General features: G+C 36.4%; 1 protein-coding gene across 6 annotated transcripts in view; it reads left to right on the top strand.

Annotated features, from left to right (window-relative positions):
* sfl (N-deacetylase and N-sulfotransferase sfl) overlaps positions 1–12,195 on the top strand; it is a 953,010-nt gene that overhangs the window by 485,736 nt on the left and 455,079 nt on the right. For 3 of the 6 annotated variants that reach the window (XM_069818157.1, XM_069818158.1, XM_069818155.1), the window contains exon 1: positions 1,314–1,949. The exons of 2 other annotated variants lie outside the window; for them this stretch is intronic. The gene's annotated coding sequence lies outside the window, so the exon portion shown is untranslated. Of the gene's footprint in view, positions 1–1,313; positions 1,950–12,195 lie in introns of those variants that run through there. One more of the 6 variants, XM_069818160.1, reaches the window with a different exon arrangement.

The raw sequence follows: 12,195 nt of genomic DNA, 5'->3' as shown, positions 1-12,195 counted from the left end.
TCAATCTTCTGACTTTATCTTTGTGTATGTATTTTGTCTTATTCTTTCTGTTTCTCTTTTTGTCTATATCTTCTTTCTTAGTGTTTCCATATTATTATTATTATTATTATTATTATTATTATTATTATTATTATTATTATTATTATTATATTCATGTTTCTACTTTAAATTATTTCATTCTTTTCATATATTTTCCACTACTATTATTATTCCGTCCCACTTTTCTTTCTTCTTTTCTCTTTCGTCCCTTTCCTTACCTTCTCTTTGTGTCAAGTTTAACTTCTTATTCTCTTATTTCTGTATTTTTCCATACTTTCCCATACTTTCTTATTCTTTTTCTTTTTCCTTTCTGTGCCTAACATTTTCTCATTCTCTTTCTCCATTTCTCATTTTCCTTCCTTTCTCTCGTTTTTTTTTATTTTCATCACTTTTTCCTCTTTTCTTTGTACTTTTTTACTTATTTTAAATGTTATGAATTTGTTTAACTAGTTTGAATTATGAATTATTTTGTTGTTGTATTATCATAAATTTGTGTTTTTCTGTTTGTGAAGGTGCTTTGATATTTATTTTAGCTTCCATAATTAATTTGTCTTAGCATATCACAATTACAGCTTTTCTGTCTAAAATTGTATCCAATAATTCAATAAAATATTTAATTCCTCAAGCATTGGCATCAACATTGTTATTTATTCTTATCTTGAAATTTTGTCTCACAGTTTGAATTTTATTGAACTAAAAATTCGCCTTGATACAATTTTATTGAAACACTTTGAAAGTAAAAGGACTTTGAAGACCGTCATAGATTATTGATAAGTTATATAATAAGTGTTTATGAACTCCCGTGTATACGGTTTGAGTTCTTTATTGTATTTAAAAATCGCCTGTTTTAAATTTTAAGTAAATTAATATTTTCGTTAAATAATTAATAGTTCCACATTGCGTCTCATCAAGCTACGCTTTGAGCCACTAACGTTCCGCGAACCATAGTTTGAAAACGTCGCTGTTAATATATACAGTCTTTACTTCTGTCAACTGTATCTCCATGATGTCGAGTGTATAGTTATTTTCCTGGTAATTACTGTTGCACTGTGAGAGATAATTGTTTCTTACATGTTTCAGTGTGTAGCAGAAAAATAACATGTCTCTCTCGATTTGCATCGTAATTTGTTGTCTTTAAATCTGTGCATTATTTGGTGTTACAGGATAGACTCTACTCGTACAGCGCTACGACCCATCGCTGCTAGTGGAATCTGTTACTCTTATGTTGGCAACGCCGTGCACGCACCCATAGAAAACTAAATGAGGTGGAGCCATATCAGTCAGTTGTTTGAGAGCTTGCGTAGTGGGAGCGTGATGTGGACGTTTCTTCGATTTTTACATTACCCTGAAAGAACCAGCACAAATGTTTGTGTATGATATGTATTATATTTATAATAATTGTACACTCCGTAGGAAGATAGTGATATATTTATGAGTGATGCATTTGCGTGTTAAAGTGTAATTCCGTGTCCTAGCGTGATCAAGACATTTTAAAAAATCCCAAGTCATCTTAATGCCAAGGTGTGTTTTTTTTTATCTCTAGCATTGTTACACGGGAGGCTTTTGTCACATGTTCGAAATATATGGTGTCCAGGGAACCGTGAAATAAACACTAGCATATTATCTGTGTTTTCTTAGAGGTACGTCATTTCAGAGAATAAAAAAAAATAGTCTTGTTGGTAAGGTTAAGCTATCCTGCCATTTCGTTCCGTTTTGGTGATCCCGTAATAGACTCACGTAACGCCTTGGCCGGTTGATTGTAAAATATTGCCTCTTAAAGAAGCTAGCAATGGCGGCGTCAGTTCACTGAATTCTTTCGTACACAGTTTGGTGTGCGTAGAGGTGTGGAATGTGTTGGTTTGACAGTGCTACATGGTGGTTATGTTTTGGAGCATTTTGGAAATGAAAGAGTGAGTACAGCATCACTATTTCTTTGCATGAGATGTTCTGTAACATTCTAATTATCTGGCGCCTGGATGTCACAGCTGGGAGATGTTGCTGTTATGTAATGATTTGAGACGCGTTTCATTAATTTGTCTTGTTATCCTTTTTATTAGCATGGTTGCTTTAAAAGAAGTTGAAAGTAATGCCGTGTGTTATGATATAATTTACAAATCGCAGATTGTGTTATGTAATGACAATTCAGTGTTAGCCTACATTACGTACGTCAATATAGCCTAATGTTTGTTTATGCGTGCCCTTGGTGCAGTTAGCATTGCCGATTTGCTACGCATTTGTTCATATATTTATCTGTAGTATTATTGCTTTTAAAATACACGAAAGTTCTCTCTTTTAGGTAGACTGAACGTTGTTTATACATTCACATAGACCTCAAAGTTAGTGGTAACTTATATACTTCTGTTTCGAATAATCGCATCATATTAAACTAATCAAACAACTCAGAATAATACGAGTATTATCAGGCCCATTTTATTTGTTGAATCTATATCGATTATTTCGTAGTTCACTGGCATTACTGTGAAGTAACCTGTAGATAAAAGTTATAAAAGTGAGTAGAATATATTAATTTATGCCATTGTAGGTACTTATTCAATTTAATCTTTATATAAAAAATGCTGTGTAATTAGAAGTGTAAAACAGTAAGTTTTTTATTAAAAATGTTGATAACAATTTAATTACTGCTTTTATTATTGAAACTTGACTAAATTTGACACATACCAAAATGCATTTTAAACATGACATACGTACACATATTGCATCAACTTTTATGGCACAACGGACAGTATTTGTATTTAAAAATGTATCATATCCCTGTTCGATTCTTCGCGTATTTTCCCCTCTCCTTTATTAAAAATGAGATGTGTTCTTTATTTTGGGTCTTGCATCGTACTGAAGACATTGTCAGTTATTGTTTGCAAACAGATTCAATAAGTTTTAGGCCTAAGTTGTCCTTGTGTAATTGTGTATTAATCTGGGCTAATTACAGGATGCAGAATATCGTTTAATATATAGTACATAGAAAACAAGCTAGTTGGTTATAACTCGAGATCTCTCTTCCGACATTACAGTCATTGTATTACCATTATTCAGAAGACTAGCTTAGACCCTGCCTGTAGGAACAAAACTTAAGTAGATGTAGTACTACTACTACTACTACTACTACTACTACTACTACTACTACTACTACTACTAATAATAATAATAATAATAATAATAATAATAATAAACATAACGTTCATATAATTGATATCAAATTGGAAAATAAAATGCCATCATCACATTCATCACCATATCATAATGGGAGCATCGCCATCCGGTTCGCTATAAGTTAAAATGTAGCCTATTTTAAACATTCAGAAACAGCGAACTTCTTAGCTATGTAGCCAACAAAATAAAAAATAAATACAGAGAGAACAGCATAAACACAACATAACTCAGCTATACATCTTTTATGTCTTTACGAGGGAGAAAATAATATGTGCAGCAAGCTACCATGTAATGTAATATAATTGCTTACGTAAAATAGAAATATCTGAACCATATTAAAAATACTGATAGCTTTATTGTATGCTAATATATAATACATTACAATTAGTTGTGCTTGTGTATAAAACAAATATAGACCTACCTAATGTAGAATTTGACACATGATAACCCGTGTTATTTAATGTAGCCTAAAGTCCTCTTTTCAACTTTAAATAGCCTACATAGATTCTGTTTTCGGTTTTGAAAAGGAAAGTAAACATTTTTCTCCAACGTAGGCTTTTCTCGGTGTGTGTCCCTTATGTTGTGTCTATGAGTAGGCCTATTGCGTTATATTAACGCCATTGGCAACGAGTCCTCCTTTGTGACAATTGCGAGTTCGATTTAAGCCAAAAAAGAATAAATATCGTTTTCTCCATTACAATTACTTATATTGATTGTATCTTATCTTGTGTTTGTGCTGTGTTGTCTTTCTGTTTTTTTATTGCAAGCCTACTGACTACGTGACCAAGGAGTTTCATAAACTTGTTATTTTCCTAAGAGAGATGCCAAATTATGACATATTGTTAGTCCATATTCTGTAATTAGCCCATATTACTGTAATAGTCTGCAAGTTTGAATGTACAACTGCTTAAGATAGAGGGCTGGTTGTTCCAGGGACGGGTTCGTACACTTGGCATGCTTGGGTCCATTGTGCGTGCTCCAATATTCTATGATTGTCTAAGTTCGTCAGGTGGCCTAGGTGGCATTCGTGAATCCGACACTGACAGATGTATCATCCTGTCTCAGCCCCTGATAGTGCCAGGTCCCGTCCGCATACGAGTAGCCTAATAGGCCCCAGGGGCCCGGAGCCCCAAATCATACCTATATTAGCATCGAAAACCTGTACTACCCGCAAGATTTCACTTCAGCTTATTTGCACTATTGAAATGAGGTGGAGGTAGAGAGTGTTGATGAAATGATAGAGGGAAACGGGAGTACCCCCGAGAAAATCCCTCTACAACCTCTGCTTTTGTACATCACAAATTCCATCACGACCTGATCTGGGATCGAACCCTGTCCTCCTGAGTGGAAGATCAGGGCGCTAGTACTTGTGCCATAGACGCCACAAGATAGAGGGACATAAATACAACATTTTTACACTATCTCGATTTCGTCAAGTAGGTGCATATTCCATACAGGGGGGTCCTACTGCGTAATTGAAAGCCACAGTACTGTATTTTTATTCCTTATAAATAAACGTAATCCTTTCGTTTTCCGGCAGGGAAGTGGAAATGTAGCATCCTACCTTTGGGCCTGGCTGTTATCCCATCCCCTAGGTTTTGTCGAATGTTGTGAGCGGTAGCCCAGACTTGTGCTACACAGGCAAAATGATCAAGGAGTGCCGTTAACTTGTGATTTCTAATATTGATTCACAATTTCACTAGAGCAAGCACGGAGCGGGCCAAAGGTCCAAATCCGTGAAGCAGAGGACTGTTTCTTGTATACAGAGTTAAAGGGAAATAAGAGAAAATATTTTTAGCGTATAACTTCTACTTATATTCGACCTACACTAATAGAAAATATTAAACAATTTTGTGGAAATGAAATTAGACTTCGGTTGTCATGAAAATACTGATAAAATGACAATGTGAACGAGTCCATTTCTATACACAACAGGAGTCCGCATATAGACATAACCTGCTAAGAAGATTTTATTATAAAAAAAATCCATGTTAGGGTTCCAATACATTAAAAAAAATGCTATTCAGTTGTGTTATGACATGAAACGTGTACCGTACATCCGTAACTATAGAAAGTGAATAAGGGTTAACGCAGGCGGCCCGGATTCGAGTCCCGGTCAGGTCTGGGATTTTTCATTGAAAAATCCATATAGTGACACTTGTGATGGAAAAGGTCGCAGTTGGGGTGTTTCTCGGGGCTCTCCCGTTTTCTTCATATTAGACATCATCATTCCGTCACAATTTCTTTATTTCGTCATCATTCCATAGCATTCCCTGATGCCCGGCTGGCGACGCACGGAGAGGGCTGGCCTAGGGACGAGGGCGTTGCCTGCTCGAAATCTGGGTACGACGCAGCGAACCTTAGTATAGTCAGCCGGTGTGGGTTTGGGAATGCGTCTAGCTTGAGGGTTAGCGCGATAGATCGTAACAGATCGCAGTGCTGGGTCATAGTTTCCCCCTTCCGCAAATTTCATTCCATTCTAATATAAGGTTTGCATTATTCACATGTAGATGGATAACAATATTTAGTGGATATATTCATGTGCTTATATAGGCCTATAGCAGTTAATTGTTAATTTTCTGTGCTCGAAAGTATTTCTTTACTTGTCATCTTACTAGTACAATATGTTTTAACCAATTATTATTATTTTATTCAAAGCTTATTTCATTCAGTTCAATATACGCACTTAAATATTACAGCGAATTGAATTTATTTATCCGAATTCCATTACCGTAATTCCTGTAGACTTGTAGACGTTACATGCAATCATAGGGCTTTCCTGAAATCCTCAGTCACTTTTAAGTAATAGAGGACAATGAAAGGAGTAAAAACTCCCTTAATGCTTTTTCTGTATCCCGTAAAGTTTTTATGCATTGCAAAACTCCTACGTTTTTGACTTGAGTAGCATCGTTACTTGGCGAAACAGCCTGAAAGTATCAACGTTTACTAACCACTCATTGGGATAGAAGAGCTGTGGTGATCGTCAATTAGTAGAGCTGCGGACTGGAAGTCTCGGCTTTGTTTCCGGGTGGTGGTAGATTTTTTCTTGTTGTAACTTCCTAAACGGCTGTGAGGTGCATTCGACTCCTGTCAATTTGAATACCGGACATTTTCGGCCGAGACGTGGTGTTGACATGTCGTCGAGGTCAAGAAAGCATGTGAGCTCCCTCCTCCAACTCTAGCCTATACACCATACGACGTGACGGGATGGTTAGCTGGCTGGGTTTTTGAGTGCGGGACCTGGAATGGATCCATGAATCCACTCAGGCTTACATTGACCCATTATGCAACCTATATGCGATTATTGTTCCAATCCACAGCTGATATTCGTGGATCCGATGCCGACAGACGGACCATTCTGCCGCAGCTCTGGCAACCAGGTCCAATCCCCGGAATACTTAATAGAGCCCAGAATCCGGAGTCCCAATGCCTTAAATCTTATTTCAGCATCGGAGATCCGATCTACCCTCAAGATTCACCCGAGCGAATTTTCAACTATCAGATGATAGATGAAATGAGCAGGAGGTGGAGAGTGTTTTTCAAATAACATAGGGTAATTTTTCAAAAAATCCTTTTACGAAGTCCGCTCACACAAATGTCATCATGATCAGACCGGAAGATCTAACCCAGGCCTTCCACACCTGTGGAGTAACGGTTAGCACGTCTGGCCGCGAAACCAGGTGGCCTGGGTTCGATTCTCGGTCGGGGAAAGTTACATGTTTGAGGTTTCTTCCGGAGTTTTCCCTCAACCCAATATGAGCAAATGCTGGGTAACTTTCGGTGCTGGACTCCGGACTCATTTCACCAGCATTATCACCTTCATCTCATTCAAACGCTAAATAACCTAAGATGTTGATAAAGCGGCGTAAAATAACCTACTACACACTCTAACCCAGGCCTCCTGGTTGAAAGGACCAGCACACACGCCACTGACTTGTTACGGGATACCTTTACCATTGAATTGGGTTCGATATTAAGCAGCTATAAAAAGTAATATACAGTAGAGTCTCGTTAATCCGAACTACGCTAATCCGAAAATCTGGTTAATCCGAAAAAATTATTTTAAGAAAAAACCAAATTTAATGTAATAGTACAAAGTAGCGAAAAAAAGAAATGTATAAATTCACTCAATTTATTTTACTTAAAAAAATTATGAAAATAGCACATTCAAGGGTACTTACAACAATTTTAGTGTTTTCTGTACATAATTACACATCTGTCATGCTCATAAAGTCAGTAATTTTCTGTTGTAATGAAGTGAACCTGTTGGTTGTGGTTCTGAAAATAGCAACAGAGTACTCCCACCACCATCTCTCAGAACTCGTGAATAGCATGCATTGCATTGCAGAAAATATTTCGGTTAATCCGAAAATCTTGTAATCCGAATAGGTCTTGGTCCCAATTAGTTCGGATTAACGAGATTCTATTGTATTTAGTAACTTAATGTGTCCTTCAAGAATGTGTTTGTTCTTCGTTCTATGACAAAGTATTTGCTTATTATGAACTTCTCATAACCTATCGATGTTTTATAATCACTTCACGTATCGCTTGCAATAATAAATGTTAGTGAAGCTTGCGTCTTGGATGTTGCTGTCAACTGATCTTTGTGTGCTGTTATTAATTTAAAGACCTATGTTGAGACGTAGCAAAGATGAGAGGTTACTATTATGTTCATATCAAATTAGCTGTTAAGGACAACAAACAAAAGCTTTGCACTATATTCGTGTAGTATAATGTAGGCTATTGAGAGAGATATATCTCAGCATGACGATACATAGGCTATTCTCTTTTATCACAGAAAAACAAGTTCATGCAACATGAACATGAGTGTAAGAATTCCTTAAATATCCCCATGCTCGTTCTCTTTCAATACTAATGTGAGTAAATTTCTGTTGACAATTTTATCGGAATAATCCGTTAATTTTACTACAGAAAAAAGTATTAAAAAAAAAAAGCAGAAAGATTACCCAACTGAATTGTTGTTTAAACATTTCAAAGTTTTCAACATTAAACAAATGTATTATTTTATTTTATTAAAATATTTTCATAGAAATTTTAATAACTTTGAAAGGTATATACATAAATATAGAACTAAAAATATGAATTCCCTGCGTTTGTCTGAACCAAAATGTAAAACGAATGCAGCTTTTTATCATAGCATGTGTCAAGGTCCCAGATTATTAAACAAAAAGTAATTTGAGGAGCACTAAAGCTGACACAAAAAACTGGAAACAAGAAATAATAAGGGAATTATATGCAGTAGTAACCACTCAACTTTAGGACTGAAAAATAGTTGTTCCTGTTCACCGATACAGGTCTCAGAGGATCAGTTTTCCTCAAAATCCTCTCTCATTCATATTGCTGAGATGCAAGCTCTTACTTTCTTAATATTTTGCGCAAAACTCACCGTTAATACCAGGGTGATCACGGAGAAACCTTTTGTTCCAATCAAAGGCTGGGGTATTGTCCTTGAATTTAGGCACACTTACATCTTTGCGTTGCAGATAATATCGCACAGTCATTCTAAAACCAATTTCATACACAGAAAACCCAAACTCTGATAACTTGATAAGATGGTCAACAAATGATCGCTCCTACCTATCGTTAAAAATATTTTGGTCCTCCGGCGTTTTTGTGTGCCTGTTTTTCAATTTATTCCTTAAAGTTGTAATAGTAATTCCATTATTTATGGCTGCTTTTCTTTGTTTTAATCACTTCATTAAGACATCATCTACGGCAGTGGTCATCAGAACACTGCACTCTCGGGCTAACGTCTCTTACCCGCGGACAAGACACTGCCCTAGCGTGCATTCGTGGCTGCTGGCGGTTATACTCTCTCTCTATCCCTTGTGCACAACGGAGCATATTTCCTTATCCTCCATGAACTCTATCGATTTCAGCGAGTGCTGACGACCACTGATCTACAACTTTCTTCAAAGTTTGTTCATTGTAGTTTTTATAGGGTCGGCTACCTACGTGCGTGGCATGATGGATCAGTACGTAGGCCTACCTATATGAAAACAAAAGCAAGTACCAGTATTGGTTAGTATTCATGTAGGCTATGGATACAAATGAAAATAAAAAATACCTAAATTCATTTTCAGTACAAAACTTGAGCAAAGTTTGATGACACAAAGTCACCTCAAATCGCTGTTTAAAATGCCACATTTATCTAAACCCAACAAAACAACCTAAAATGTTGACTCAATAATTATAACTTTCATTGGTGGTTCAAGTAGATATATTAAGAAATAAAAATAAATACTTACCAGCTTACTGAAGTAAGTTCATACATCTGTTGCAATAGAAAGTTTGCCGCACAAGAAATTCACTGAAAAATGTAAACAACACAACAGCTCCAGTAAAATCAACTGTGGAACCACAAAATTCAATATGAAATTTTCATACTGAAATAGTTCTGTCATGTCGGAATCAGGAATTAGTAACCTGTTTCATTGAAACAAATATGAAATGGCGCCACTTTTTTTTTTTTTTTTTTTTTTTTTCCGTGATACGATGAAAGTCACCCCAACTGACGGCAACTGTTTCATAAGTAAGCAGACCCTGGGAGTGACAAATGACGTTCTCAAATTATCAATTTCGTGGTTAGTGGTACAGTAAATTTCCTAAGCTAAAAATAGTAGTACGTCGTTTAAAAAGTTGAGAACCGCTGCTATAGGCAATATATTTTTAATTTAATGTCTTATTTATGGAACAATATGGTGTAATAGTGTGGTACAATGTTTCTTAGGAATGACAAGCTTCCATGAGTTGCAAGAATTATTATTATTGTTATATTGTTATTATTATTATTATTATTATTATTATTATTATTATTATTAATTTATGCATAGAAGTAGCAAGATAAGCTACAGAAACAAATTATTCAATGTGTTCTGCAATGATGTCACTATTTAATATGATAGGAAATTCAATAATTAAACGAAAATGGGGTCGAAGTCATTTTACAGAGTTAGAACACTCCGCGTGCAGGACATGAACAGTATTGAGACTACCACCGTAGCTCAGGGGTAAGGAACTAGTCTTCTGGTTCGAGGCTTCTCTTCGGCGTCGGTTCGAATCTCGCTTGGGTTGATTACCTAGTTGGATTGTTTCTGAATGTTAAGTAATCCGTGGTGAATCCTCTGTTTCAGCTCGCTGTCATCATTTCTATTGACTCTAGATAATCGCGTAGTTAGTACAGCGTCGTTAATTAAACGATTAGAAACACTGTCGTGCTACTGTCTGTGTTGAAATGGTAATCACGAAGAATTAGTACAAACATGTTGCAAAAAACGGAAGTAGCCTACCTCTTGGCCATTGTCGTGTTTATCACAAATCTCTGACCGCCAAGAGTTGAACTCGTGTCTCCGATCCGATAAGTCATTGCGTTGTGCGGAAGAAAGTATCAATGAATGTTACTTGTACAAAGTGGGTCGCATATTGGAAATGATCACTTTGCACTCCGTGGTTAGCGCGAAATACCCTCGCGTCGTTCGCCAGAATATGCGTTTTCTGGGGCAAGTCGATAACATGCAAGAACCCGCAATATTCACTTTGAATAGATCGCCCACGAGTTGCAACTCTTTGCCGTATCCCAGACATGCAGATAACTGTGCGCAAGTCTGTTACTTTCGGGTCTATTAATAAAACTGTATTATCAATAATAATAATAATAATAATAATAATAATAATAATATCTTTGATTAATTTTTCAATCCCTCTTCCATCATTTTCCTGTTCTTTCCTCAGCCGTTGGTATTTTCTGTGAAACTTTTTGTAACTGTGGAAAAGATTCCTTCCTATCGTTTCTTCTTTGTCATTTTAACTTGATTTAGTAACGGGCCTCCATCGTTTAAAAATCGTTAACGAATCTTTATTTCCTCACGCTTCTTCTTTGTTTTCTATTTCTTGTCCCTATCCTTTTCAGTATCATTCTCGTCCTCGTTTTCGCCGTCCTTGTATTTGTCTTCGTTGTTCTTCTCGTTCTTATTCTTCCCTTTCCCGTCGTTCTCGTCCACGCCGCCCTCTTCGCTCACATGTTTGCCATCGTCCTCGTCCTCCTTCCTGTCCCTTTCATTCTCATCGTCCGTCTGCTGGTTCTCCTATTTATTGTCCTTGTCAGTGCATTCTCGTTATTCTCTTCTTTGTAAATATTACCCAATTTTACCCGCTTCCTGCGTTATATCTATGAGGATTTTGTCCAAATACTATGTTGTCACGGTTAACAAAATCACCTGATTGTATAAAACTATAACGCTAGGTTATCATCCGCAGTGAGCAAATATTTCCCTTGCTTTTCCTTGCTCCCCTCGCAGCGAACTGAACTAATATGCTTTGTAGTCACAAACACTGTTAACTGCCCTGACTCACGGAATGAGATATGAGCTTGATTTTTTTCATGTGAATTAATCCACCAAACCCACATTTAGTTTAAAGTAGCTCATCTAATGATATGGTGGTTGCTGAATCATCTATGCGTAAAGAGCCTGGGCCTCACATGGAATTAACGTCGACCATTATTTCCCTGGGGACTGCGAGCGAAGGGAGCATATAGTTAGCCACTCAGCCATTCCGGGAAAACTGGGAATTCCAATGAAAAAGTTTTTTTTTAGGAATGTTTGTTTATTATAAGTGTAAGACGTAGATAAGGCTCTGAAATTAAATATTCTAATGTTTTATTTTCAAAAGAAAAATATTTTACAAGTTTTATGGGCATTGAATCTAAGCGATCTTGGCTGGGTAATAGGTTCTGTTTTATTTCCCTAAAGTTTGCAGCACTTGCTTACAGAGAAATCAGCTGTTAACGTATGTTTTTGAAGTAGCTATTGTTGAAGAAATATTTTGAGAGTTTGCTCTGTTAATTCCAGAGCTCCAGGATCAAGGAACTTTGTACTCTGTACTATATTCTTTCTGCCATTTCTTTTCGGTACTTTGGTTTAATAAAAATTAATCTTACAGTTCAAGTAAATATTTTGACTAGAAATG

This window comes from Periplaneta americana, chromosome 2 (assembly GCF_040183065.1).
Source record: "Periplaneta americana isolate PAMFEO1 chromosome 2, P.americana_PAMFEO1_priV1, whole genome shotgun sequence".
Taxonomy (NCBI): Eukaryota; Metazoa; Arthropoda; class Insecta; order Blattodea; family Blattidae; genus Periplaneta; species Periplaneta americana.
Note: the sequence above shows the minus strand (reverse complement) of the source record. Positions and strands in the feature narration are given on the sequence as shown.